This window comes from Pristiophorus japonicus, unplaced genomic scaffold, assembly GCF_044704955.1.
Source record: "Pristiophorus japonicus isolate sPriJap1 unplaced genomic scaffold, sPriJap1.hap1 HAP1_SCAFFOLD_685, whole genome shotgun sequence".
Classification (NCBI taxonomy): domain Eukaryota; kingdom Metazoa; phylum Chordata; class Chondrichthyes; family Pristiophoridae; genus Pristiophorus; species Pristiophorus japonicus.
Window position 1 is genome coordinate 85485 of NW_027254598.1, and position 27558 is coordinate 113042.

The 27558-nt window shown below is 43.3% G+C and overlaps 19 non-coding genes across 19 annotated transcripts; all 19 read right to left on the reverse strand.

Annotated features, from left to right (window-relative positions):
- Positions 1-580: 580 nt before the first annotated feature.
- trnas-aga (transfer RNA serine (anticodon AGA)) lies at positions 581-662 on the reverse strand. The gene has a single exon. It is a non-coding gene; the product is annotated as a tRNA-Ser (tRNA).
- Positions 663-878: 216 nt separating this feature from the next.
- On the reverse strand, positions 879-950 carry trnad-guc (transfer RNA aspartic acid (anticodon GUC)). Its single transcript has one exon. It is a non-coding gene; the product is annotated as a tRNA-Asp (tRNA).
- Positions 951-2531: 1581 nt separating this feature from the next.
- On the reverse strand, positions 2532-2613 carry trnas-aga (transfer RNA serine (anticodon AGA)). The gene has a single exon. It is a non-coding gene; the product is annotated as a tRNA-Ser (tRNA).
- A 1872-nt stretch (positions 2614-4485) lies between these two features.
- On the reverse strand, positions 4486-4567 carry trnas-aga (transfer RNA serine (anticodon AGA)). Its single transcript has one exon. It is a non-coding gene; the product is annotated as a tRNA-Ser (tRNA).
- Positions 4568-6431: 1864 nt separating this feature from the next.
- On the reverse strand, positions 6432-6513 carry trnas-aga (transfer RNA serine (anticodon AGA)). The gene has a single exon. It is a non-coding gene; the product is annotated as a tRNA-Ser (tRNA).
- Positions 6514-6729: 216 nt separating this feature from the next.
- trnad-guc (transfer RNA aspartic acid (anticodon GUC)) lies at positions 6730-6801 on the reverse strand. Its single transcript has one exon. It is a non-coding gene; the product is annotated as a tRNA-Asp (tRNA).
- A 1581-nt stretch (positions 6802-8382) lies between these two features.
- Positions 8383-8464, reverse strand: trnas-aga (transfer RNA serine (anticodon AGA)). Its single transcript has one exon. It is a non-coding gene; the product is annotated as a tRNA-Ser (tRNA).
- Positions 8465-8680: 216 nt separating this feature from the next.
- Positions 8681-8752, reverse strand: trnad-guc (transfer RNA aspartic acid (anticodon GUC)). The gene has a single exon. It is a non-coding gene; the product is annotated as a tRNA-Asp (tRNA).
- A 1581-nt stretch (positions 8753-10333) lies between these two features.
- On the reverse strand, positions 10334-10415 carry trnas-aga (transfer RNA serine (anticodon AGA)). The gene has a single exon. It is a non-coding gene; the product is annotated as a tRNA-Ser (tRNA).
- A 1872-nt stretch (positions 10416-12287) lies between these two features.
- Positions 12288-12369, reverse strand: trnas-aga (transfer RNA serine (anticodon AGA)). The gene has a single exon. It is a non-coding gene; the product is annotated as a tRNA-Ser (tRNA).
- Positions 12370-14233: 1864 nt separating this feature from the next.
- trnas-aga (transfer RNA serine (anticodon AGA)) lies at positions 14234-14315 on the reverse strand. Its single transcript has one exon. It is a non-coding gene; the product is annotated as a tRNA-Ser (tRNA).
- A 216-nt stretch (positions 14316-14531) lies between these two features.
- trnad-guc (transfer RNA aspartic acid (anticodon GUC)) lies at positions 14532-14603 on the reverse strand. The gene has a single exon. It is a non-coding gene; the product is annotated as a tRNA-Asp (tRNA).
- Positions 14604-16184: 1581 nt separating this feature from the next.
- On the reverse strand, positions 16185-16266 carry trnas-aga (transfer RNA serine (anticodon AGA)). Its single transcript has one exon. It is a non-coding gene; the product is annotated as a tRNA-Ser (tRNA).
- A 216-nt stretch (positions 16267-16482) lies between these two features.
- Positions 16483-16554, reverse strand: trnad-guc (transfer RNA aspartic acid (anticodon GUC)). The gene has a single exon. It is a non-coding gene; the product is annotated as a tRNA-Asp (tRNA).
- A 1572-nt stretch (positions 16555-18126) lies between these two features.
- Positions 18127-18208, reverse strand: trnas-aga (transfer RNA serine (anticodon AGA)). Its single transcript has one exon. It is a non-coding gene; the product is annotated as a tRNA-Ser (tRNA).
- A 216-nt stretch (positions 18209-18424) lies between these two features.
- Positions 18425-18496, reverse strand: trnad-guc (transfer RNA aspartic acid (anticodon GUC)). Its single transcript has one exon. It is a non-coding gene; the product is annotated as a tRNA-Asp (tRNA).
- Positions 18497-20077: 1581 nt separating this feature from the next.
- Positions 20078-20159, reverse strand: trnas-aga (transfer RNA serine (anticodon AGA)). Its single transcript has one exon. It is a non-coding gene; the product is annotated as a tRNA-Ser (tRNA).
- Positions 20160-20375: 216 nt separating this feature from the next.
- On the reverse strand, positions 20376-20447 carry trnad-guc (transfer RNA aspartic acid (anticodon GUC)). Its single transcript has one exon. It is a non-coding gene; the product is annotated as a tRNA-Asp (tRNA).
- A 1581-nt stretch (positions 20448-22028) lies between these two features.
- trnas-aga (transfer RNA serine (anticodon AGA)) lies at positions 22029-22110 on the reverse strand. The gene has a single exon. It is a non-coding gene; the product is annotated as a tRNA-Ser (tRNA).
- Between the last annotated feature and the right edge of the window lie 5448 nt (positions 22111-27558).

The window sequence follows — 27558 nt, forward strand, 5'->3', positions numbered from 1 at the left end:
CCGAGGGTGTAGACGGAGCTTCAATTTAACATTTCATCCGAAAGTCAACAGCTTCAACATTGCAAAATTCCCCAAGTGCTGCACTTGAGTGTTAGCCAAGATGATATGCTCAAGTCCAAGGAGTGCGACTTGAACACACAAACTCCTGATTCAGTCGAGAATGCTGCCACTGAACAAAAGCCGATACAAAAGTTCACAACCGTATTATTTTCCCCAAGTCTTTTTTATAAGTTCCAGGACATACCAAATTCATATGATGATTTCCACAGACAGTTGCACATACACAGAGACAAAAATAGAGATAGACAGACACAGAGACACACATAACCAAAAATTTACACGCACCAACGGGCATGCACAGATGCCTTAGACATCTCGAGGGATAGACAGGCTGAATCACTGTCGCAACTTTGACTGATTGTTGCGATTTTTTAATCGGATGTATCGTGAATATTGCAGATTAATAAAAATGAGAACAAATGTCAGTGTTGAAAGGTGTGGGACGTTATTCCAATTATCACATGATCAGTTTGGTCGAGAACTGGTTAAATTGTGAAATGGAATGAAAAATGCTGAGAATCGTAGTCGGCAGGATTCGAACCTGCGCGGGAAAATCCCAATGGATTTCTAGTCCATCGCCTTAACCACTCGGCCACGACTACTGTGTTGCTAGCTTTTTAAACGTTACTCAGAAAAAACTCAGTCATCCATCTCTGTGCAGCAGACGGCCAAAGAATCCTGAAAAAGTCTCCGTTTGCTAAAAATCTGGAAGGGGCAAACTCCTCTACCTGTATTTTCACAGTTCGATTTCGCTCTGGAATTTTTAATATGCATCTACCAAGAAACAGAAGTAAAAATCAACATTTTGAAACATCTGCCTCCCCGTCGGGGAATTGAACCCCGGTCTCCCGCGTGACAGGCGGGGATACTCACCACTATACTAACGAGGAACTGACGGATAGCTGCTCTGTCGGAGCAGGAATCGGGCTGTGAACAGAACTGGACACCATGAGAAGTCGACAGACACATTGAGAGACAGAGACAAACCGACAAACAGGGAGAGACAGACACCGAGACAGAGACAACGAGAGACAGAAAGTGTGAGACTGAGAAGGAGAGGCAGATTGGGTGAGAAAAAGACTCAAACACATACAGAGACAGAGATTTGTGTGTTTGATCTATTAAGAGAGAAAGGGAAAGAGTGAGAGAAAGACAATGATAAAGACAGTGACAAGGAGAGAGACAGATAGAGAGAAAGAGATAGAGACTAAAACAGAAAATGATGGAAATACTTCTCAGGTTAGATGCAGGGACTAACAGAGACAGGCAAAGAAATGGACAGACCGAAATGATGGGAAAGAGAGAGCCAGTCAGACAAAGAATCTGAGAGAATCCCATTGGAACAGACGTGGGCACCGTGAGAAAGAGACAGATTGAGAGACTGAGACAAACGGAGAAACAGGGACAGACAGAGTGAGTCAGACTGAGAGAGACAAAGACTCAGACATACAAACACATACACAGCTCTGTGGAGAGAGAGAGAGAGGCAGAGACCGAGCGACACAGATACATTTCACAATTTCATTTCATTATCGGTTCAGAGTGACACATAGTTACAGAAAATTGTTGATTCAACCGATGAAAATCGGACATCACTGATCAGAATGGGAGGAAATCTGTTTTAAAATAAATAGAAACCAGGAGTGGGGAAGAACCCACGGTGGAAAACCCTTTGAAGTTTAAGGCCAACGACATAACCACTCGGTTATCCTGGCCCTGTGAGAGCTTGGATTCTGTCTCTGTGACAAACTGGGCTTCAAACCCAACCCCACATACAAACACATGCACATAGTCTTTTAGTGCGCATTTACGAACATTTTTAGTAATATTTACACGGGGGCAACTCTCCTACTCTGTTTCGAGTAATGCTCTGGGACCTTTCATATCCACCCGAGGGTGTAGACGGAGCTTCAATTTAACATTTCATCCGAAAGTCAACAGCTTCAACATTGCAAAATTCCCCAAGTGCTGCACTTGAGTGTTAGCCAAGATGATATGCTCAAGTCCAAGGAGTGCGACTTGAACACACAAACTCCTGATTCAGTCGAGAATGCTGCCACTGAACCAAAGCCGATACAAAAGTTCACAACCGTATTATTTTCCCCAAGTCTTTTTTATAAGCTCCAGGACATACCAAATTCATATGATGATTTCCACAGACAGTTGCACATACACAGAGACAAAAATAGAGATAGACAGACACAGAGACACACATAACCAAAAATTTACACGCACCAACGGGCATGCACAGATGCCTTAGACATCTCGAGGGATAGACAGGCTGAATCACTGTCGCAACTTTGACTGATTGTTGCGATTTTTTAAACGGATGTATCGTGAATATTGCAGAGAAATAAAAATGAGAAACAAATGTCAGTGTTGAAAGGTGTGGGACTTTATTCCATTTATCACATGATCAGTTTGGCAGAGAACTGGTTAAATTGTGAAATGGAATGAAAAATGCTGAGAATCGTAGTCGGCAGGATTCGAACCTGCGCGGGAAAATCCCAATGGATTTCTAGTCCATGGCCTTAATCACTCGGCCACGACTACTGTGTCGATAGCTTTTTAAACGTTACTCAGAAAAAACTCAGTCATCCATCTCTGTGCAGCAGACGGCCAAAGAATCCTGAAAAAGTCTCCGTTTGCTAAAAATCTGGAAGGGGCAAACTCCTCTACCTGTATTTTCACAGTTCAATTTCACTCTGGATTTTTTGATATGTATCTCTACCAAGAAACAAAAGTAAAATTCTACATTTTGAAACAACTGCCTTCCCGCACGGTGAATTGAACCCAGGGATCCCGCGTGACAGGCGAGGATATTCACCACTATACTAACGAGGAACTGACGGGTAACTGCTCTGTTGGAGAAGGAATCGAGCTGTGAACAGAACTGGACACAATGAGAAGTCAACAGACACATTGAGAGACAGAGACAAACCGACAAACAGGGAGAGACAGACACCGAGATAGAGACAACGAGAGACAGAAAGTGTGAGACTGAGAAGGAGAGGCAGGATGTGTGAGAAAAAGACTCAAACACATAAATATACAGAGATGTGTGTGTGTGATCTATTAAGAGAGAGAGGGAAAGAGTGAGAGAAAGGCAATGATAAAGATAGTGACAAGGCGAGAGACAGATAGAGAGAGAGAGATAGAGACTAAAACAGAAAATAATGGAAATACTTCTCAGGTTAGAGGCAGGGACAAACAGAGGCAGGCAAAGACATGGACAGACCGAAATGATGGGAAAGAGAGAGCCAGTCAGACAAAGAATCTGAGAGAATCCCATTGGAACCGACGTGGGCACCGTGAGAAAGAGACAGATTGAGAGACTGAGACAAACGGAGAAACAGGGACAGACAGATTGAGTCAGACTGAGAGAGACAAAGACTCAAACATCCAAACACATACACAACTCTGTGAAGAGAAAGAGAGAGGCAGGGACCGAGCGACACTGATACCTTTCACAATTTTATTTCATTATCGGTTCAGAGTGTCACACAGTTACAGAAAATTGTTGATTCAACCGATGAAAATCGGACATCACTGATCAGAATGGGAGGAAATCCGTGTTAATTTAAATAAAAACCAGGAGTGGGGAAGAACCCACGCTGGGAAAACCCTTTGAAGTTTAAGGCCAACGCCCTAACCACTCGGCTATCCTGGTCCTGTGAGAGCTTGGATTCTGTCTCTGTGACAAACTAGGCTTCAACCCCAACCCCACATACAAACACATGCACATAGTCTTTTAGTGAGCATTTACGAACATTTTTAGTAATATTTACACGGGGGAAACTCTCCTATTCTGTTTCGAGTAATGCTCTGGGACCTTTCATATCCACCCGAGGGTGCAGACGGAGCTTCAATGTAATATTTCATCCGAGAGTCAACAGCTTCAACATTGCAAAATTCCCCAAGTGCTGCACTTGAGTGTTAGCCAAGATGATATGCTCAAGTCCAAGGAGTTCGACTTGAACACACAAACTCCCGATTTAGTCGAGAATGCTGCCACTGAACCAAAGCCGATACAAAAGTTCACAACCGTATTATTTTCCCCAAGTCTTTTTTATAAGTTCCAGGACATACCAAATTCATGGTGATGATTTCCACAGACAGTTGCACATACACAGAGACAAAAATAGAGATAGACAGACACAGAGACACATATAACCAAAAATGTACACGCACCAACGGGCATGCACCGATGCCTTAGACATCTCGAGGGATAGACAGGCTGAATCACTGTCGCAACTTTGACTGATTGTTGCGATTTTTTAAACGGATGTATCGTGAATATTGCAGATTAATAAAATGAGAACAAATGTCAGTGTTGAAAGGTGTGGGACGTTATTCCAATTATCACATGATCAGTTTGGTCGAGAACTGGTTAAATTGTGAAATGGAATGAAAAATGCTGAGAATCGTAGTCGGCAGGATTCGAACCTGCGCAGGAAAATCCCAATGGATTTCTAGTCCATCGCCTTAACCACTCGGCCACGACTTCTGTGTCGCTGGCTTTTTAAACGTTACTCAGAAAAAACTCAGTCATCCATCTCTGTGCAGCAGACGGCCAAAGAATCCTGAAAAAGTCTCCGTTTGCTAAAAATCTGGAAGAGGCAAACTCCTCTACCTGTATTTTCACAGTTCGATTTCGCTCTGGAATTTTTAATATGTATCTACCAAGAAACAGAAGTAAAAATCAACATTTTGAAATATCTGCCTCCCCGTCGGGGAATTGAACCCCGGTCTCCCGCGTGACAGGCGGGGATACCCACCACTACACTAACGAGGGACTGACGGATAGCTCCTCTGTCGGAGAATCGAGCTATGAACAGAACTGGACACCATGAGAAGTCGACCGACACATTGAGAGACAGAGACAAACCGACAAACAGGGAGAGACAGACACCGAGATAGAGGCAATGAGAGACAGAAAGTGTGAGACTGAGAAGGAGAGGCAGATTGGGTGAGAAAAAGACTCAAACACATACAGAGACAGAGATTTGTGTGTTTGATCTATTATGAGAGAAAGGGAAAGAGTGAGAGAAAGACAATGATAAAGACAGTGACAAGGAGAGAGACAGATAGAGAGAAAGAGATAGAGACTAAAACAGAAAATGATGGAAATACTTCTCAGGTTAGAGGCAGGGACTAACAGAGACAGGCAAAGAAATGGACAGACCGAAATGATGGGAAAGAGAGAGCCAGTCAGACAAAGAATCTGAGAGAATCCCATTGGAACAGACGTGGGCACCGTGAGAAAGAGACAGATTGAGAGACTGAGACAAACGGAGAAACAGGGACAGACAGAGTGAGTCAGACTGAGAGAGACAAAGACTCAGACATACAAACACATACACAGCTCTGTGTAGAGAGAGAGAGAGGCAGAGACCGAGCGACACAGATACATTTCACAATTTCATTTCATTATCGGTTCAGAGTGACACATAGTTACAGAAAATTGTTGATTCAACCGATGAAAATCCGACATCACTGATCAGAATGGGAGGAAATTTGTGTTAAAATAAATAGAAACCAGGAGTGGGGAAGAACCCACAGTGGAAAACTCTTTGAAGTTAAGGCCAACGACATAACCACTCGGTTATCCTGGCCCTGTGAGAGTTTGGATTCTGTCTCTGTGACAAACTGGGCTTCAACCCCAACCCCACATACAAACACATGCACATAGTCTTTTAGTGAGCATTTACGAACATTTTTAGTAATATTTACACGGGGGCAACTCTCCTACTCTGTTTCGAGTAATGCTCTGGGACCTTTCATATCCACCCGAGGGTGCAGACGGAGCTTCAATTTAACATTTCATCCGAAAGTCAACAGCTTCAACATTGCAAAATTCCCCAAGTGCTGCACTTGAGTGTTAGCCAAGATGATATGCTCAAGTCCAAGGAGTGCGACTTGAACACACAAACTCCTGATTCAGTCGAGAATGCTGCCACTGAATCAAAGCCGATACAAAAGTTCACAACCGTATTATTTTCCCCAAGTCATTTTTATAAGTTCCAGGACATTCCAAATTCATGGTGATGATTTCCACAGACAGTTGCACATACACAGAGACAAAAATAGAGATAGACAGACACAGAGACACATATAACCAAAAATTTACACGCACCAACGGGCATGCACAGATGCCTTAGACATCTCGAGGGATAGACAGGCTGAATCACTGTCGCAACTTTGACTGATTGTTGCGATTTTTTAAACGGATGTATCGTGAATATTGCAGATTAATAAAAATGAGAACAAATGTCAGTTTTGAAAGGTGTGGGACGTTATTCCAATTATCACATGATCAGTTTGGTCGAGAACTGGTTAAATTGTGAAATGGAATGAAAAATGCTGAGAATCGTAGTCGGCAGGATTCGAACCTGCGCGGGAAAATCCCAATGGATTTCTAGTCCATCGCCTTAACCACTCGGCCACGACTACTGTGTCGCTGGCTTTTTAAACAATACTCAGAAAAAACTCAGTCATCCATCTCTGTGCAGCAGACGGCCAAAGAATCCTGAAAAAGTCTCCGTTTGCTAAAAATCTGGAAGAGGCAAACTCCTCCACCTGTATTTTCACAGTTCGATTTCGCTCTGGAATTTTTAATATGCATCTACCAAGAAACAGAAGTAAAAATCAACATTTTGAAACATCTGCCTCCCCGTCGGGGAATTGAACCCCGGTCTCCCGCGTGACAGGCGGGGATACTCACCACTATACTAACGAGGAACTGACGGATAGCTGCTCTGTCGGAGCAGGAATCGAGCTGTGAACAGAACTGGACACCATGAGAAGTCGACAGACACATTGAGAGACAGAGACAAACCGACAAACAGGGAGAGACAGACACCGAGACAGAGACAACGAGAGACAGAAAGTGTGAGACTGAGAAGGAGAGGCAGATTGGGTGAGAAAAAGATTCAAACACATACAGAGACAGAGATTTGTGTGTTTGATCTATTAAGAGAGAAAGGGAAAGAGTGAGAGAAAGACAATGATAAAGACAGTGACAAGGAGAGAGACAGATAGAGAGAAAGAGATAGAGACTAAAACAGAAAATGATGGAAATACTTCTCAGGTTAGATGCAGGGACTAACAGAGACAGGCAAATAAATGGACAGACCGAAATGATGGGAATAGAGAGCCAGTCAGACAAAGAATCTGAGAGAATCCCATTGGAACAGACGTGGGCACCGTGAGAAAGAGACAGATTGAGAGACTGAGACAAACGGAGAAACAGGGACAGACAGAGTGAGTCAGACTGAGAGAGACAAAGACTCAGACATACAAACACATACACAGCTCTGTGGAGAGAGAGAGAGAGAGGCAGAGACCGAGCGACACAGATACATTTCACAATTTCATTTCATTATCGGTTCAGAGTGACACATAGTTACAGAAAATTGTTGATTCAACCGATGAAAATCGGACATCACTGATCAGAATGGGAGGAAATCTGTTTTAAAATAAATAGAAACCAGGAGTGGGGAAGAACCCACGGTGGAAAACCCTTTGAAGTTTAAGGCCAACGACATAACCACTCGGTTATCCTGGCCCTGTGAGAGCTTGGATTCTGTCTCTGTGACAAACTGGGCTTCAACCCCAACCCCACATACAAACACATGCACATAGTCTTTTAGTGAGCATTTACGAACATTTTTAGTAATATTTACACGGGGGCAACTCTCCTGCTCTGTTTCGAGTAATGCTCTGGGACCTTTCATATCCACCCGAGGGTGTAGACGGAGCTTCAATTTAACATTTCATCCGAAAGTCAACAGCTTCAACATTGCAAAATTCCCCAAGTGCTGCACTTGAGTGTTAGCCAAGATGATATGCTCAAGTCCAAGGAGTGCGACTTGAACACACAAACTCCTGATTCAGTCGAGAATGCTGCCACTGAACAAAAGCCGATACAAAAGTTCACAACCGTATTATTTTCCCCAAGTCTTTTTTATAAGTTCCAGGACATACCAAATTCATATGATGATTTCCACAGACAGTTGCACATACACAGAGACAAAAATAGAGATAGACAGACACAGAGACACACATAACCAAAAATTTACACGCACCAACGGGCATGCACAGATGCCTTAGACATCTCGAGGGATAGACAGGCTGAATCACTGTCGCAACTTTGACTGATTGTTGCGATTTTTTAATCGGATGTATCGTGAATATTGCAGATTAATAAAAATGAGAACAAATGTCAGTGTTGAAAGGTGTGGGACGTTATTCCAATTATCACATGATCAGTTTGGTCGAGAACTGGTTAAATTGTGAAATGGAATGAAAAATGCTGAGAATCGTAGTCGGCAGGATTCGAACCTGCGCGGGAAAATCCCAATGGATTTCTAGTCCATCGCCTTAACCACTCGGCCACGACTACTGTGTTGCTAGCTTTTTAAACGTTACTCAGAAAAAACTCAGTCATCCATCTCTGTGCAGCAGACGGCCAAAGAATCCTGAAAAAGTCTCCGTTTGCTAAAAATCTGGAAGGGGCAAACTCCTCTACCTGTATTTTCACAGTTCGATTTCGCTCTGGAATTTTTAATATGCATCTACCAAGAAACAGAAGTAAAAATCAACATTTTGAAACATCTGCCTCCCCGTCGGGGAATTGAACCCCGGTCTCCCGCGTGACAGGCGGGGATACTCACCACTATACTAACGAGGAACTGACGGATAGCTGCTCTGTCGGAGCAGGAATCGGGCTGTGAACAGAACTGGACACCATGAGAAGTCGACAGACACATTGAGAGACAGAGACAAACCGACAAACAGGGAGAGACAGACACCGAGACAGAGACAACGAGAGACAGAAAGTGTGAGACTGAGAAGGAGAGGCAGATTGGGTGAGAAAAAGACTCAAACACATACAGAGACAGAGATTTGTGTGTTTGATCTATTAAGAGAGAAAGGGAAAGAGTGAGAGAAAGACAATGATAAAGACAGTGACAAGGAGAGAGACAGATAGAGAGAAAGAGATAGAGACTAAAACAGAAAATGATGGAAATACTTCTCAGGTTAGATGCAGGGACTAACAGAGACAGGCAAAGAAATGGACAGACCGAAATGATGGGAAAGAGAGAGCCAGTCAGACAAAGAATCTGAGAGAATCCCATTGGAACAGACGTGGGCACCGTGAGAAAGAGACAGATTGAGAGACTGAGACAAACGGAGAAACAGGGACAGACAGAGTGAGTCAGACTGAGAGAGACAAAGACTCAGACATACAAACACATACACAGCTCTGTGGAGAGAGAGAGAGAGGCAGAGACCGAGCGACACAGATACATTTCACAATTTCATTTCATTATCGGTTCAGAGTGACACATAGTTACAGAAAATTGTTGATTCAACCGATGAAAATCGGACATCACTGATCAGAATGGGAGGAAATCTGTTTTAAAATAAATAGAAACCAGGAGTGGGGAAGAACCCACGGTGGAAAACCCTTTGAAGTTTAAGGCCAACGACATAACCACTCGGTTATCCTGGCCCTGTGAGAGCTTGGATTCTGTCTCTGTGACAAACTGGGCTTCAAACCCAACCCCACATACAAACACATGCACATAGTCTTTTAGTGCGCATTTACGAACATTTTTAGTAATATTTACACGGGGGCAACTCTCCTACTCTGTTTCGAGTAATGCTCTGGAACCTTTCATATCCACCCGAGGGTGCAGACGGAGCTTCAATTTAACATTTCATCCGAAAGTCAACAGCTTCAACATTGCAAAATTCCCCAAGTGCTGCACTTGAGTGTTAGCCAAGATGATATGCTCAAGTCCAAGGAGTGCGACTTGAACACACAAACTCCTGATTCAGTCGAGAATGCTGCCACTGAACCAAAGCCGATACAAAAGTTCACAACCGTATTATTTTCCCCAAGTCTTTTTTATAAGCTCCAGGACATACCAAATTCATATGATGATTTCCACAGACAGTTGCACATACACAGAGACAAAAATAGAGATAGACAGACACAGAGACACACATAACCAAAAATTTACACGCACCAACGGGCATGCACAGATGCCTTAGACATCTCGAGGGATAGACAGGCTGAATCACTGTCGCAACTTTGACTGATTGTTGCGATTTTTTAAACGGATGTATCGTGAATATTGCAGAGAAATAAAAATGAGAAACAAATGTCAGTGTTGAAAGGTGTGGGACTTTATTCCATTTATCACATGATCAGTTTGGCAGAGAACTGGTTAAATTGTGAAATGGAATGAAAAATGCTGAGAATCGTAGTCGGCAGGATTCGAACCTGCGCGGGAAAATCCCAATGGATTTCTAGTCCATGGCCTTAATCACTCGGCCACGACTACTGTGTCGATAGCTTTTTAAACGTTACTCAGAAAAAACTCAGTCATCCATCTCTGTGCAGCAGACGGCCAAAGAATCCTGAAAAAGTCTCCGTTTGCTAAAAATCTGGAAGGGGCAAACTCCTCTACCTGTATTTTCACAGTTCAATTTCACTCTGGATTTTTTGATATGTATCTCTACCAAGAAACAAAAGTAAAATTCTACATTTTGAAACAACTGCCTTCCCGCACGGTGAATTGAACCCAGGGATCCCGCGTGACAGGCGAGGATATTCACCACTATACTAACGAGGAACTGACGGGTAACTGCTCTGTTGGAGAAGGAATCGAGCTGTGAACAGAACTGGACACAATGAGAAGTCAACAGACACATTGAGAGACAGAGACAAACCGACAAACAGGGAGAGACAGACACCGAGATAGAGACAACGAGAGACAGAAAGTGTGAGACTGAGAAGGAGAGGCAGGATGTGTGAGAAAAAGACTCAAACACATAAATATACAGAGATGTGTGTGTGTGATCTATTAAGAGAGAGAGGGAAAGAGTGAGAGAAAGGCAATGATAAAGATAGTGACAAGGCGAGAGACAGATAGAGAGAGAGAGATAGAGACTAAAACAGAAAATAATGGAAATACTTCTCAGGTTAGAGGCAGGGACAAACAGAGGCAGGCAAAGACATGGACAGACCGAAATGATGGGAAAGAGAGAGCCAGTCAGACAAAGAATCTGAGAGAATCCCATTGGAACCGACGTGGGCACCGTGAGAAAGAGACAGATTGAGAGACTGAGACAAACGGAGAAACAGGGACAGACAGATTGAGTCAGACTGAGAGAGACAAAGACTCAAACATCCAAACACATACACAACTCTGTGAAGAGAAAGAGAGAGGCAGGGACCGAGCGACACTGATACCTTTCACAATTTTATTTCATTATCGGTTCAGAGTGTCACACAGTTACAGAAAATTGTTGATTCAACCGATGAAAATCGGACATCACTGATCAGAATGGGAGGAAATCCGTGTTAATTTAAATAAAAACCAGGAGTGGGGAAGAACCCACGCTGGGAAAACCCTTTGAAGTTTAAGGCCAACGCCCTAACCACTCGGCTATCCTGGTCCTGTGAGAGCTTGGATTCTGTCTCTGTGACAAACTAGGCTTCAACCCCAACCCCACATACAAACACATGCACATAGTCTTTTAGTGAGCATTTACGAACATTTTTAGTAATATTTACACGGGGGAAACTCTCCTATTCTGTTTCGAGTAATGCTCTGGGACCTTTCATATCCACCCGAGGGTGCAGACGGAGCTTCAATGTAATATTTCATCCGAGAGTCAACAGCTTCAACATTGCAAAATTCCCCAAGTGCTGCACTTGAGTGTTAGCCAAGATGATATGCTCAAGTCCAAGGAGTTCGACTTGAACACACAAACTCCCGATTTAGTCGAGAATGCTGCCACTGAACCAAAGCCGATACAAAAGTTCACAACCGTATTATTTTCCCCAAGTCTTTTTTATAAGTTCCAGGACATACCAAATTCATGGTGATGATTTCCACAGACAGTTGCACATACACAGAGACAAAAATAGAGATAGACAGACACAGAGACACATATAACCAAAAATGTACACGCACCAACGGGCATGCACCGATGCCTTAGACATCTCGAGGGATAGACAGGCTGAATCACTGTCGCAACTTTGACTGATTGTTGCGATTTTTTAAACGGATGTATCGTGAATATTGCAGATTAATAAAATGAGAACAAATGTCAGTGTTGAAAGGTGTGGGACGTTATTCCAATTATCACATGATCAGTTTGGTCGAGAACTGGTTAAATTGTGAAATGGAATGAAAAATGCTGAGAATCGTAGTCGGCAGGATTCGAACCTGCGCAGGAAAATCCCAATGGATTTCTAGTCCATCGCCTTAACCACTCGGCCACGACTTCTGTGTCGCTGGCTTTTTAAACGTTACTCAGAAAAAACTCAGTCATCCATCTCTGTGCAGCAGACGGCCAAAGAATCCTGAAAAAGTCTCCGTTTGCTAAAAATCTGGAAGAGGCAAACTCCTCTATCTGTATTTTCACAGTTCGATTTCGCTCTGGAATTTTTAATATGTATCTACCAAGAAACAGAAGTAAAAATCAACATTTTGAAATATCTGCCTCCCCGTCGGGGAATTGAACCCCGGTCTCCCGCGTGACAGGCGGGGATACCCACCACTACACGAACGAGGGACTGACGGATAGCTCCTCTGTCGGAGAATCGAGCTATGAACAGAACTGGACACCATGAGAAGTCGACCGACACATTGAGAGACAGAGACAAACCGACAAACAGGGAGAGACAGACACCGAGATAGAGGCAATGAGAGACAGAAAGTGTGAGACTGAGAAGGAGAGGCAGATTGGGTGAGAAAAAGACTCAAACACATACAGAGACAGAGATTTGTGTGTTTGATCTATTATGAGAGAAAGGGAAAGAGTGAGAGAAAGACAATGATAAAGACAGTGACAAGGAGAGAGACAGATAGAGAGAAAGAGATAGAGACTAAAACAGAAAATGATGGAAATACTTCTCAGGTTAGAGGCAGGGACTAACAGAGACAGGCAAAGAAATGGACAGACCGAAATGATGGGAAAGAGAGAGCCAGTCAGACAAAGAATCTGAGAGAATCCCATTGGAACAGACGTGGGCACCGTGAGAAAGAGACAGATTGAGAGACTGAGACAAACGGAGAAACAGGGACAGACAGAGTGAGTCAGACTGAGAGAGACAAAGACTCAGACATACAAACACATACACAGCTCTGTGTAGAGAGAGAGAGAGGCAGAGACCGAGCGACACAGATACATTTCACAATTTCATTTCATTATCGGTTCAGAGTGACACATAGTTACAGAAAATTGTTGATTCAACCGATGAAAATCCGACATCACTGATCAGAATGGGAGGAAATTTGTGTTAAAATAAATAGAAACCAGGAGTGGGGAAGAACCCACGGTGGAAAACTCTTTGAAGTTAAGGCCAACGACATAACCACTCGGTTATCCTGGCCCTGTGAGAGTTTGGATTCTGTCTCTGTGACAAACTGGGCTTCAACCCCAACCCCACATACAAACACATGCACATAGTCTTTTAGTGAGCATTTACGAACATTTTTAGTAATATTTACACGGGGGCAACTCTCCTACTCTGTTTCGAGTAATGCTCTGGGACCTTTCATATCCACCCGAGGGTGCAGACGGAGCTTCAATTTAACATTTCATCCGAAAGTCAACAGCTTCAACATTGCAAAATTCCCCAAGTGCTGCACTTGAGTGTTAGCCAAGATGATATGCTCAAGTCCAAGGAGTGCGACTTGAACACACAAACTCCTGATTCAGTCGAGAATGCTGCCACTGAATCAAAGCCGATACAAAAGTTCACAACCGTATTATTTTCCCCAAGTCTTTTTTATAAGTTCCAGGACATTCCAAATTCATGGTGATGATTTCCACAGACAGTTGCACATACACAGAGACAAAAATAGAGATAGACAGACACAGAGACACATATAACCAAAAATTTACACGCACCAACGGGCATGCACAGATGCCTTAGACATCTCGAGGGATAGACAGGCTGAATCACTGTCGCAACTTTGACTGATTGTTGCGATTTTTTAAACGGATGTATCGTGAATATTGCAGATTAATAAAAATGAGAACAAATGTCAGTTTTGAAAGGTGTGGGACGTTATTCCAATTATCACATGATCAGTTTGGTCGAGAACTGGTTAAATTGTGAAATGGAATGAAAAATGCTGAGAATCGTAGTCGGCAGGATTCGAACCTGCGCGGGAAAATCCCAATGGATTTCTAGTCCATCGCCTTAACCACTCGGCCACGACTACTGTGTCGCTGGCTTTTTAAACAATACTCAGAAAAAACTCAGTCATCCATCTCTGTGCAGCAGACGGCCAAAGAATCCTGAAAAAGTCTCCGTTTGCTAAAAATCTGGAAGAGGCAAACTCCTCCACCTGTATTTTCACAGTTCGATTTCGCTCTGGAATTTTTAATATGTATCTACCAAGAAACAGAAGTAAAAATCAACATTTTGAAACATCTGCCTCCCCGTCGGGGAATTGAACCCCGGTCTCCCGCGTGACAGGCGGGGATACTCACCACTATACTAACGAGGAACTGACGGATAGCTGCTCTGTCGGAGCAGGAATCGAGCTGTGAACAGAACTGGACACCATGAGAAGTCGACAGACACATTGAGAGACAGAGACAAACCGACAAACAGGGAGAGACAGACACCGAGACAGAGACAACGAGAGACAGAAAGTGTGAGACTGAGAAGGAGAGGCAGATTGGGTGAGAAAAAGATTCAAACACATACAGAGACAGAGATTTGTGTGTTTGATCTATTAAGAGAGAAAGGGAAAGAGTGAGTGAAAGACAATGATAAAGACAGTGACAAGGAGAGAGACAGATAGAGAGAAAGAGATAGAGACTAAAACAGAAAAAGATGGAAATACTTCTCAGGTTAGATGCAGGGACTAACAGAGACAGGCAAATAAATGGACAGACCGAAATGATGGGAAAGAGAGAGCCAGTCAGACAAAGAATCTGAGAGAATCCCATTGGAACAGACGTGGGCACCGTGAGAAAGAGACAGATTGAGAGACTGAGACAAACGGAGAAACAGGGACAGACAGAGTGAGTCAGACTGAGAGAGACAAAGACTCAGACATACAAACACATACACAGCTCTGTGGAGAGAGAGAGAGAGAGGCAGAGACCGAGCGACACAGACACATTTCACAATTTCATTTCATTATCGGTTCAGAGTGACACATAGTTACAGAAAATTGTTGATTCAACCGATGAAAATCCGACATCACTGATCAGAATGGGAGGAAATTTGTGTTAAAATAAATAGAAACCAGGAGTGGGGAAGAACCCACGGTGGAAAACTCTTTGAAGTTAAGGCCAACGACATAACCACTCGGTTATCCTGGCCCTGTGAGAGTTTGGATTCTGTCTCTGTGACAAACTGGGCTTCAACCCCAACCCCACATACAAACACATGCACATAGTCTTTTAGTGAGCATTTACGAACATTTTTAGTAATATTTACACGGGGGCAACTCTCCTACTCTGTTTCGAGTAATGCTCTGGGACCTTTCATATCCACCCGAGGGTGCAGACGGAGCTTCAATTTAACATTTCATCCGAAAGTCAACAGCTTCAACATTGCAAAATTCCCCAAGTGCTGCACTTGAGTGTTAGCCAAGATGATATGCTCAAGTCCAAGGAGTGCGACTTGAACACACAAACTCCTGATTCAGTCGAGAATGCTGCCACTGAATCAAAGCCGATACAAAAGTTCACAACCGTATTATTTTCCCCAAGTCTTTTTTATAAGTTCCAGGACATTCCAAATAATGGTGATGATTTCCACAGACAGTTGCACATACACAGAGACAAAAATAGAGATAGACAGACACAGAGACACATATAACCAAAAATTTACACGCACCAACGGGCATGCACAGATGCCTTAGACATCTCGAGGGATAGACAGGCTGAATCACTGTCGCAACTTTGACTGATTGTTGCGATTTTTTAAACGGATGTATCGTGAATATTGCAGATTAATAAAAATGAGAACAAATGTCAGTTTTGAAAGGTGTGGGACGTTATTCCAATTATCACATGATCAGTTTGGTCGAGAACTGGTTAAATTGTGAAATGGAATGAAAAATGCTGAGAATCGTAGTCGGCAGGATTCGAACCTGCGCGGGAAAATCCCAATGGATTTCTAGTCCATCGCCTTAACCACTCGGCCACGACTACTGTGTCGCTGGCTTTTTAAACAATACTCAGAAAAAACTCAGTCATCCATCTCTGTGCAGCAGACGGCCAAAGAATCCTGAAAAAGTCTCCGTTTGCTAAAAATCTGGAAGAGGCAAACTCCTCCACCTGTATTTTCACAGTTCGATTTCGCTCTGGAATTTTTAATATGTATCTACCAAGAAACAGAAGTAAAAATCAACATTTTGAAACATCTGCCTCCCCGTCGGGGAATTGAACCCCGGTCTCCCGCGTGACAGGCGGGGATACTCACCACTATACTAACGAGGAACTGACGGATAACTGCTCTGTCGGAGCAGGAATCGAGCTGTGAACAGAACTGGACACCATGAGAAGTCGACAGACACATTGAGAGACAGAGACAAACCGACAAACAGGGAGAGACAGACACCGAGACAGAGACAACGAGAGACAGAAAGTGTGAGACTGAGAAGGAGAGGCAGATTGGGTGAGAAAAAGATTCAAACACATACAGAGACAGAGATTTGTGTGTTTGATCTATTAAGAGAGAAAGGGAAAGAGTGAGTGAAAGACAATGATAAAGACAGTGACAAGGAGAGAGACAGATAGAGAGAAAGAGATAGAGACTAAAACAGAAAAAGATGGAAATACTTCTCAGGTTAGATGCAGGGACTAACAGAGACAGGCAAATAAATGGACAGACCGAAATGATGGGAAAGAGAGAGCCAGTCAGACAAAGAATCTGAGAGAATCCCATTGGAACAGACGTGGGCACCGTGAGAAAGAGACAGATTGAGAGACTGAGACAAACGGAGAAACAGGGACAGACAGAGTGAGTCAGACTGAGAGAGACAAAGACTCAGACATACAAACACATACACAGCTCTGTGGAGAGAGAGAGAGAGAGGCAGAGACCGAGCGACACAGATACATTTCACAATTTCATTTCATTATCGGTTCAGAGTGACACATAGTTACAGAAAATTGTTGATTCAACCGATGAAAATCGGACATCACTGATCAGAATGGGAGGAAATCTGTTTTAAAATAAATAGAAACCAGGAGTGGGGAAGAACCCACGGTGGAAAACCCTTTGAAGTTTAAGGCCAACGACATAACCACTCGGTTATCCTGGCCCTGTGAGAGCTTGGATTCTGTCTCTGTGACAAACTGGGCTTCAACCCCAACCCCACATACACATAGTCTTTTAGTGAGCATTTACGAACATTTTTAGTAATATTTACACGGGGGCAACTCTCCTACTCTGTTTCGAGTAATGCTCTGGGACCTTTCATATCCACCCGAGGGTGTAGACGGAGCTTCAATTTAACATTTCATCCGAAAGTCAACAGCTTCAACATTGCAAAATTCCCCAAGTGCTGCACTTGAGTGTTAGCCAAGATGATATGCTCAAGTCCAAGGAGTGCGACTTGAACACACAAACTCCTGATTCAGTCGAGAATGCTGCCACTGAACAAAAGCCGATACAAAAGTTCACAACCGTATTATTTTCCCCAAGTCTTTTTTATAAGTTCCAGGACATACCAAATTCATATGATGATTTCCACAGACAGTTGCACATACACAGAGACATAAATAGAGATAGACAGACACAGAGACACACATAACCAAAAATTTACACGCACCAACGGGCATGCACAGATGCCTTAGACATCTCGAGGGATAGACAGGCTGAATCACTGTCGCAACTTTGACTGATTGTTGCGATTTTTTAATCGGATGTATCGTGAATATTGCAGATTAATAAAAATGAGAACAAATGTCAGTGTTGAAAGGTGTGGGACGTTATTCCAATTATCACATGATCAGTTTGGTCGAGAACTGGTTAAATTGTGAAATGGAATGAAAAATGCTGAGAATCGTAGTCGGCAGGATTCGAACCTGCGCGGGAAAATCCCAATGGATTTCTAGTCCATCGCCTTAACCACTCGGCCACGACTACTGTGTTGCTAGCTTTTTAAACGTTACTCAGAAAAAACTCAGTCATCCATCTCTGTGCAGCAGACGGCCAAAGAATCCTGAAAAAGTCTCCGTTTGCTAAAAATCTGGAAGGGGCAAACTCCTCTACCTGTATTTTCACAGTTCGATTTCGCTCTGGAATTTTTAATATGCATCTACCAAGAAACAGAAGTAAAAATCAACATTTTGAAACATCTGCCTCCCCGTCGGGGAATTGAACCCCGGTCTCCCGCGTGACAGGCAGGGATACTCACCACTATACTAACGAGGAACTGACGGATAGCTGCTCTGTCGGAGCAGGAATCGAGCTGTGAACAGAACTGGACACCATGAGAAGTCGACAGACACATTGAGAGACAGAGACAAACCGACAAACAGGGAGAGACAGACACCGAGACAGAGACAACGAGAGACAGAAAGTGTGAGACTGAGAAGGAGAGGCAGATTGGGTGAGAAAAAGATTCAAACACATACAGAGACAGAGATTTGTGTGTTTGATCTATTAAGAGAGAAAGGGAAAGAGTGAGTGAAAGACAATGATAAAGACAGTGACAAGGAGAGAGACAGATAGAGAGAAAGAGATAGAGACTAAAACAGAAAATGATGGAAATACTTCTCAGGTTAGATGCAGGGACTAACAGAGACAGGCAAATAAATGGACAGACCGAAATGATGGGAATAGAGAGCCAGTCAGACAAAGAATCTGAGAGAATCCCATTGGAACAGACGTGGGCACCGTGAGAAAGAGACAGATTGAGAGACTGAGACAAACGGAGAAACAGGGACAGACAGAGTGAGTCAGACTGAGAGAGACAAAGACTCAGACATACAAACACATACACAGCTCTGTGGAGAGAGAGAGAGAGAGGCAGAGACCGAGCGACACAGATACATTTCACAATTTCATTTCATTATCGGTTCAGAGTGACACATAGTTACAGAAAATTGTTGATTCAACCGATGAAAATCGGACATCACTGATCAGAATGGGAGGAAATCTGTTTTAAAATAAATAGAAACCAGGAGTGGGGAAGAACCCACGGTGGAAAACCCTTTGAAGTTTAAGGCCAACGACATAACCACTCGGTTATCCTGGCCCTGTGAGAGCTTGGATTCTGTCTCTGTGACAAACTGGGCTTCAACCCCAACCCCACATACAAACACATGCACATAGTCTTTTAGTGAGCATTTACGAACATTTTTAGTAATATTTACACGGGGGCAACTCTCCTGCTCTGTTTCGAGTAATGCTCTGGGACCTTTCATATCCACCCGAGGGTGTAGACGGAGCTTCAATTTAACATTTCATCCGAAAGTCAACAGCTTCAACATTGCAAAATTCCCCAAGTGCTGCACTTGAGTGTTAGCCAAGATGATATGCTCAAGTCCAAGGAGTGCGACTTGAACACACAAACTCCTGATTCAGTCGAGAATGCTGCCACTGAACAAAAGCCGATACAAAAGTTCACAACCGTATTATTTTCCCCAAGTCTTTTTTATAAGTTCCAGGACATACCAAATTCATATGATGATTTCCACAGACAGTTGCACATACACAGAGACAAAAATAGAGATAGACAGACACAGAGACACACATAACCAAAAATTTACACGCACCAACGGGCATGCACAGATGCCTTAGACATCTCGAGGGATAGACAGGCTGAATCACTGTCGCAACTTTGACTGATTGTTGCGATTTTTTAATCGGATGTATCGTGAATATTGCAGATTAATAAAAATGAGAACAAATGTCAGTGTTGAAAGGTGTGGGACGTTATTCCAATTATCACATGATCAGTTTGGTCGAGAACTGGTTAAATTGTGAAATGGAATGAAAAATGCTGAGAATCGTAGTCGGCAGGATTCGAACCTGCGCGGGAAAATCCCAATGGATTTCTAGTCCATCGCCTTAACCACTCGGCCACGACTACTGTGTTGCTAGCTTTTTAAACGTTACTCAGAAAAAACTCAGTCATCCATCTCTGTGCAGCAGACGGCCAAAGAATCCTGAAAAAGTCTCCGTTTGCTAAAAATCTGGAAGGGGCAAACTCCTCTACCTGTATTTTCACAGTTCGATTTCGCTCTGGAATTTTTAATATGCATCTACCAAGAAACAGAAGTAAAAATCAACATTTTGAAACATCTGCCTCCCCGTCGGGGAATTGAACCCCGGTCTCCCGCGTGACAGGCGGGGATACTCACCACTATACTAACGAGGAACTGACGGATAGCTGCTCTGTCGGAGCAGGAATCGGGCTGTGAACAGAACTGGACACCATGAGAAGTCGACAGACACATTGAGAGACAGAGACAAACCGACAAACAGGGAGAGACAGACACCGAGACAGAGACAACGAGAGACAGAAAGTGTGAGACTGAGAAGGAGAGGCAGATTGGGTGAGAAAAAGACTCAAACACATACAGAGACAGAGATTTGTGTGTTTGATCTATTAAGAGAGAAAGGGAAAGAGTGAGAGAAAGACAATGATAAAGACAGTGACAAGGAGAGAGACAGATAGAGAGAAAGAGATAGAGACTAAAACAGAAAATGATGGAAATACTTCTCAGGTTAGATGCAGGGACTAACAGAGACAGGCAAAGAAATGGACAGACCGAAATGATGGGAAAGAGAGAGCCAGTCAGACAAAGAATCTGAGAGAATCCCATTGGAACAGACGTGGGCACCGTGAGAAAGAGACAGATTGAGAGACTGAGACAAACGGAGAAACAGGGACAGACAGAGTGAGTCAGACTGAGAGAGACAAAGACTCAGACATACAAACACATACACAGCTCTGTGGAGAGAGAGAGAGAGGCAGAGACCGAGCGACACAGATACATTTCACAATTTCATTTCATTTTCGGTTCAGAGTGACACATAGTTACAGAAAATTGTTGATTCAACCGATGAAAATCGGACATCACTGATCAGAATGGGAGGAAATCTGTTTTAAAATAAATAGAAACCAGGAGTGGGGAAGAACCCACGGTGGAAAACCCTTTGAAGTTTAAGGCCAACGACATAACCACTCGGTTATCCTGGCCCTGTGAGAGCTTGGATTCTGTCTCTGTGACAAACTGGGCTTCAAACCCAACCCCACATACAAACACATGCACATAGTCTTTTAGTGCGCATTTACGAACATTTTTAGTAATATTTACACGGGGGCAACTCTCCTACTCTGTTTCGAGTAATGCTCTGGGACCTTTCATATCCACCCGAGGGTGCAGACGGAGCTTCAATTTAACATTTCATCCGAAAGTCAACAGCTTCAACATTGCAAAATTCCCCAAGTGCTGCACTTGAGTGTTAGCCAAGATGATATGCTCAAGTCCAAGGAGTGCGACTTGAACACACAAACTCCTGATTCAGTCGAGAATGCTGCCACTGAACCAAAGCCGATACAAAAGTTCACAACCGTATTATTTTCCCCAAGTCTTTTTTATAAGCTCCAGGACATACCAAATTTATATGATGATTTCCACAGACAGTTGCACATACACAGAGACAAAAATAGAGATAGACAGACACAGAGACACACATAACCAAAAATTTACACGCACCAACGGGCATGCACAGATGCCTTAGACATCTCGAGGGATAGACAGGCTGAATCACTGTCGCAACTTTGACTGATTGTTGCGATTTTTTAAACGGATGTATCGTGAATATTGCAGAGAAATAAAAATGAGAAACAAATGTCAGTGTTGAAAGGTGTGGGACTTTATTCCATTTATCACATGATCAGTTTGGCAGAGAACTGGTTAAATTGTGAAATGGAATGAAAAATGCTGAGAATCGTAGTCGGCAGGATTCGAACCTGCGCGGGAAAATCCCAATGGATTTCTAGTCCATGGCCTTAATCACTCGGCCACGACTACTGTGTCGATAGCTTTTTAAACGTTACTCAGAAAAAACTCAGTCATCCATCTCTGTGCAGCAGACGGCCAAAGAATCCTGAAAAAGTCTCCGTTTGCTAAAAATCTGGAAGGGGCAAACTCCTCTACCTGTATTTTCACAGTTCAATTTCACTCTGGATTTTTTGATATGTATCTCTACCAAGAAACAAAAGTAAAATTCTACATTTTGAAACAACTGCCTTCCCGCACGGTGAATTGAACCCAGGGATCCCGCGTGACAGGCGAGGATATTCACCACTATACTAACGAGGAACTGACGGGTAACTGCTCTGTTGGAGAAGGAATCGAGCTGTGAACAGAACTGGACACAATGAGAAGTCAACAGACACATTGAGAGACAGAGACAAACCGACAAACAGGGAGAGACAGACACCGAGATAGAGACAACGAGAGACAGAAAGTGTGAGACTGAGAAGGAGAGGCAGGATGTGTGAGAAAAAGACTCAAACACATAAATATACAGAGATGTGTGTGTGTGATCTATTAAAAGAGAGAGGGAAAGAGTGAGAGAAAGGCAATGATAAAGATAGTGACAAGGCGAGAGACAGATAGAGTGAGAGAGATAGAGACTAAAACAGAAAATAATGGAAATACTTCTCAGGTTAGAGGCAGGGACAAACAGAGGCAGGCAAAGACATGGACAGACCGAAATGATGGGAAAGAGAGAGCCAGTCAGACAAAGAATCTGAGAGAATCCCATTGGAACCGACGTGGGCACCGTGAGAAAGAGACAGATTGAGAGACTGAGACAAACGGAGAAACAGGGACAGACAGATTGAGTCAGACTGAGAGAGACAAAGACTCAAACATCCAAACACATACACAACTCTGTGAAGAGAAAGAGAGAGGCAGGGACCGAGCGACACTGATACCTTTCACAATTTTATTTCATTATCGGTTCAGAGTGTCACACAGTTACAGAAAATTGTTGATTCAACCGATGAAAATCGGACATCACTGATCAGAATGGGAGGAAATCCGTGTTAATTTAAATAAAAACCAGGAGTGGGGAAGAACCCACGCTGGGAAAACCCTTTGAAGTTTAAGGCCAACGCCCTAACCACTCGGCTATCCTGGTCCTGTGAGAGCTTGGATTCTGTCTCTGTGACAAACTAGGCTTCAACCCCAACCCCACATACAAACACATGCACATAGTCTTTTAGTGAGCATTTACGAACATTTTTAGTAATATTTACACGGGGGAAACTCTCCTATTCTGTTTCGAGTAATGCTCTGGGACCTTTCATATCCACCCGAGGGTGCAGACGGAGCTTCAATGTAATATTTCATCCGAGAGTCAACAGCTTCAACATTGCAAAATTCCCCAAGTGCTGCACTTGAGTGTTAGCCAAGATGATATGCTCAAGTCCAAGGAGTTCGACTTGAACACACAAACTCCCGATTTAGTCGAGAATGCTGCCACTGAACCAAAGCCGATACAAAAGTTCACAACCGTATTATTTTCCCCAAGTCTTTTTTATAAGTTCCAGGACATACCAAATTCATGGTGATGATTTCCACAGACAGTTGCACATATGGAGAGACAAAAATAGAGATAGACAGACACAGAGACACACACACACATAACCAAAAATTTACACGCACCAACGGGCATGCACAGATGCCTGAGACATCTCGAGGGATAGACAGGCTGAATCACTGTCGCAACTTTGACTGATTTTTGCGATGTTTTAAACGGATGTATCGTGAATATTGCAGATTAATAAAAATGAGAAACAAATGTCAGTGTTGAAAGGTGTGGGACGTTATTCCATTTATCTCATGATCAGTTTGGCAGAGAACTGGTTAAATTGTGAAATGGAATGAATAATGCTGAGAATCGGAGATGGCAGGATTCGAATCTGCGTGGGAAAATCCCAATGTATTTCTAGTCCGACAGCAGGGAGAGACAGAGAGCGAGATAGAGACAAGGAGAGACAGAAAGTGTGAGACAATGATGGAGTGGCAGACTGAGTGTGAAAAAGACTCAAATACATACATATACAGAGATGTATGTGTGTGATCTATTCAGAGAGAGAGGGAAAGAGTGAGAGAAAGACAATGATAAAGACAGTGACAAGGAGAGAGACTGATCGAGAAAGAGAGATAGAGACTAAAAGAGAAAATGATGGAAATACTCAGCAGGTTAGAGACAGAGCAAAGAAAGACAGCAGGCAGAGACATAGACAGATCGAGGGAGACAGTCAGACAGAGAGGGATGATGGGAAAGAGAGAGCCAAATAGACAGGGAGACTGGGAGAATCCCATTGGAGCAGAACTTTTACACCGTGAGAAAGTAAGAGACAGATTGAGAGATAGGGACAAACAGAGAAAAATAGAAAATATGTGCAGGAGTAGGCCATTCGGGCTTTCGAGTCTGCACCACCATTCAATAAGATCATGGCTGATGATTCAGCTCAGTACCCCTTTCCTGCTTTCTCTCCATACCTCTTGATGCCTTTAGCCTTCATGGCCATATCTAACGCCCTCTTGAATATAGAAACATAGAAACATAGAAACATAGAAAATAGGTGCAGGAGCAGGCCATTCAGCCCTTCTAGCCTGCACCGCCATTCAATGAGTTCATGGCTGAACATGAAACTTCAGTACCCCCTTCCTGCTTTCTCGCCATAACCCTTGATCCCCCGAGTAGTAAGGACTTCATCTAACTCCCTTTTGAATATATTTAGTGAATTGGCCTCAACTACTTTCTGTGGTAGAGAATTCCACAGGTTCACCACTCTCTGGGTGAAGAAGTTTCTCCTCATCTCGGTCCTAAATGGCTTACCCCTTATCCTCAGACTGTGACCCCTGGTTCTGGACTTCCCCAACATTGGGAACATTCTTTCTGCATCTAACCTGTCTAAACCCGTCAGAATTTTAAACGTTTCTATGAGATCCCCTCTCTTACTTCTCAACTCCAGTGACTACAAGCCCAGTCGATCCAGTCTCTCCTCATATGTCAGTCCTGTCATCCCGGGAATCAGTATGGTGAAACTTCGCTGCACTCCCTCAATAGCAAGAAAGTCCTTCCTCAGATTACGAGACCAAATCTGAACACAATATTCCAGGTGAGGTCTCACAAAGGCCCTGTACAACAGCAGTAAGACCTCAGTACTCCTATACCCAGAACCCCTAGCTATAAAGGTCAACATACCATTTGCCTTCTTCACCGCCTGCTGCAACTGCATGTCAACTTTCAATGACTGGTGTAACACGACACGCAGCTCCCATTGCACCTCCCCTTTTCCTAATCTGCCGCCATACAGATAATATTCTGCCTTCGTGTTTTTGCCACCAAAGTGGATAACCTCTCATTTATCCACATTATACTGCATCTGCCATGCATTTGCCCACTAACCTAACCTGTCCAAGTCACCCTGCAGCCTCTTAGCGTCCTCCTCACAGCTCACACCGCCACCCTGTTAGTATCATCTGCAAACTTGAAGATATTACACTCAATTCCTTCATCTAAATCATTCATGTATATTGTAAATAGCTGGGGTACGAGCACTGAGCCCTGCGGCACCCCACTAGTCACTGCCTGCTTTTCTGAAAAGGACCCGTTTATCCCGACTCTCTGCTTCGTGTCTGCCAACCAGTTCTCTATCCACGTCAGTACATTACTCCCAATACTATGCACACCAATACGTGAGTGGGAATTTGTTGAAAGCCTTTTGAAAGTAATTACACCACATGCACTGGTTCCCCTTGTCCACTATTCTAGTTACATCCTCAATAAATTCCAGAAGATTTGTCAAGCTTGATTTCCCTTTCATAAATTCATGCAGCTTGGACCGATCCTGTCACTGCTTTCCAAATGCACTGCTATTTCATCTTTAATAATTGATTCCTACATTTTCCCCACTACTGATGTCAGGCTAACCGGTCTATAATTATCCATTTTCTATCTCCCTCCTTTTTTAAAATGTGGTGTTACATTAGCTAATCTCCAGTCCATACGAACTGATTTAGAGTCCACGGACTGTTGGAAAATGATCACCAATGAATCCGCTATTTCTAGGGCCACTTCCTCAAGTACTTTCCAATGCAGACTATCAGGCCCCGGGGATTTATCGGTCTTCAATCCCATCAATTTCCCTAACACAATTACCTGACTGATAAGGATTTGCTTCAGTTCCTCCTTCTCGCTAGATCCTTGGTGCCCTAGTATTTTTGGAAGGTTATGCGTGTCTTCCTTCGTGAAGACAGAACCAAAGTAATTGTTCAACTGGTCTACCATTTCTTTGTTCCCCATTATAAATTCACCTGAATCTGACTGCAAGTGACCTACGTTTGTCTTCTCTAATCTTTTTGTCTTCACATATCTATAGAACTTTATTATGTTTCCAACAAGCTTCCTCTCATAATCCAATTTCCCCCTCCTAATTAAACCCTTTGTCCTCCTCTGCTGAATTCTAAATGTCTCCCAGTCCTCAGGTTGCGTCTTTTTCTGGCCAATTTATATGCCTCTTCCTTGCACTATCCTTAATTTCCCTTGTTAGCTACTGTTGAGCCACCTTCCCAGTTTTATTTTTACTCCAGACAGGGAAATACAATTGTTGAAGTTCGTCTATGTGATCTTTAAATGTTTGCCATTTCCTATCCACCGTCAACCCTTTAAGTATCATTCGCCAGTCTATTCTAGCCAATTCACGTCTCATATCATCGAAGTTACCTTTCCTTAAGTTCAGGACCCAAGTCTCTGAATTAACTGTGGCACTCGCCACCTTAATAAAGAATTCTACCTTATTATGGCCACTCATCCCAAGGGGCCTCGCACAACAAGATTGCTAATTTGTCCTTTCTCATTACACACCACCCAGTCTAGGATGGCCAGCCCTCTAGATGGTCCCTCGACATATTGGTCGAGAAAACCATCCCTAATACGCTCGAGGAAATCCTCCTCCACCGTATTGCTTCCTGTTTTATTAGCCCAATCTACATTTAGAGCAAGGTCGTCCTTGATAACTGCTGTATCTTTATGGCACGCATCCCTAAATTTCTTGTTTGATGCTGTCCCCAACCTCACTACTACTGTTTGCTGATATCTGTGCACAACTCCTCTCGCGTTTTCTTCCCTTTGGTATTCCGCAGCACCACCCATACATGTTCCACATCTTCCAAGCTAATGTCGTTCCTTACTATTGCTTTAATTTCCTCTTTAACCAGCAACGCTACCCCAACACCTTTTCATTTCTGTCTATGCTTCCTGAATGTTGAATTCCCAGCCTTGGTCACCCTGGAGCTATGTCTCCGTCATGCCAATTATATCATATTCAGTAATTGCTGCTTGTGCAGTTTATTCATCCGCCTTATTACGAATATACCTCACAATGAGGCACAGAGCCTTCAGGCTTGTTATTGTAGCACATTTTGACCCTTTAGAATTTGGCTGTAAAGTGGCCC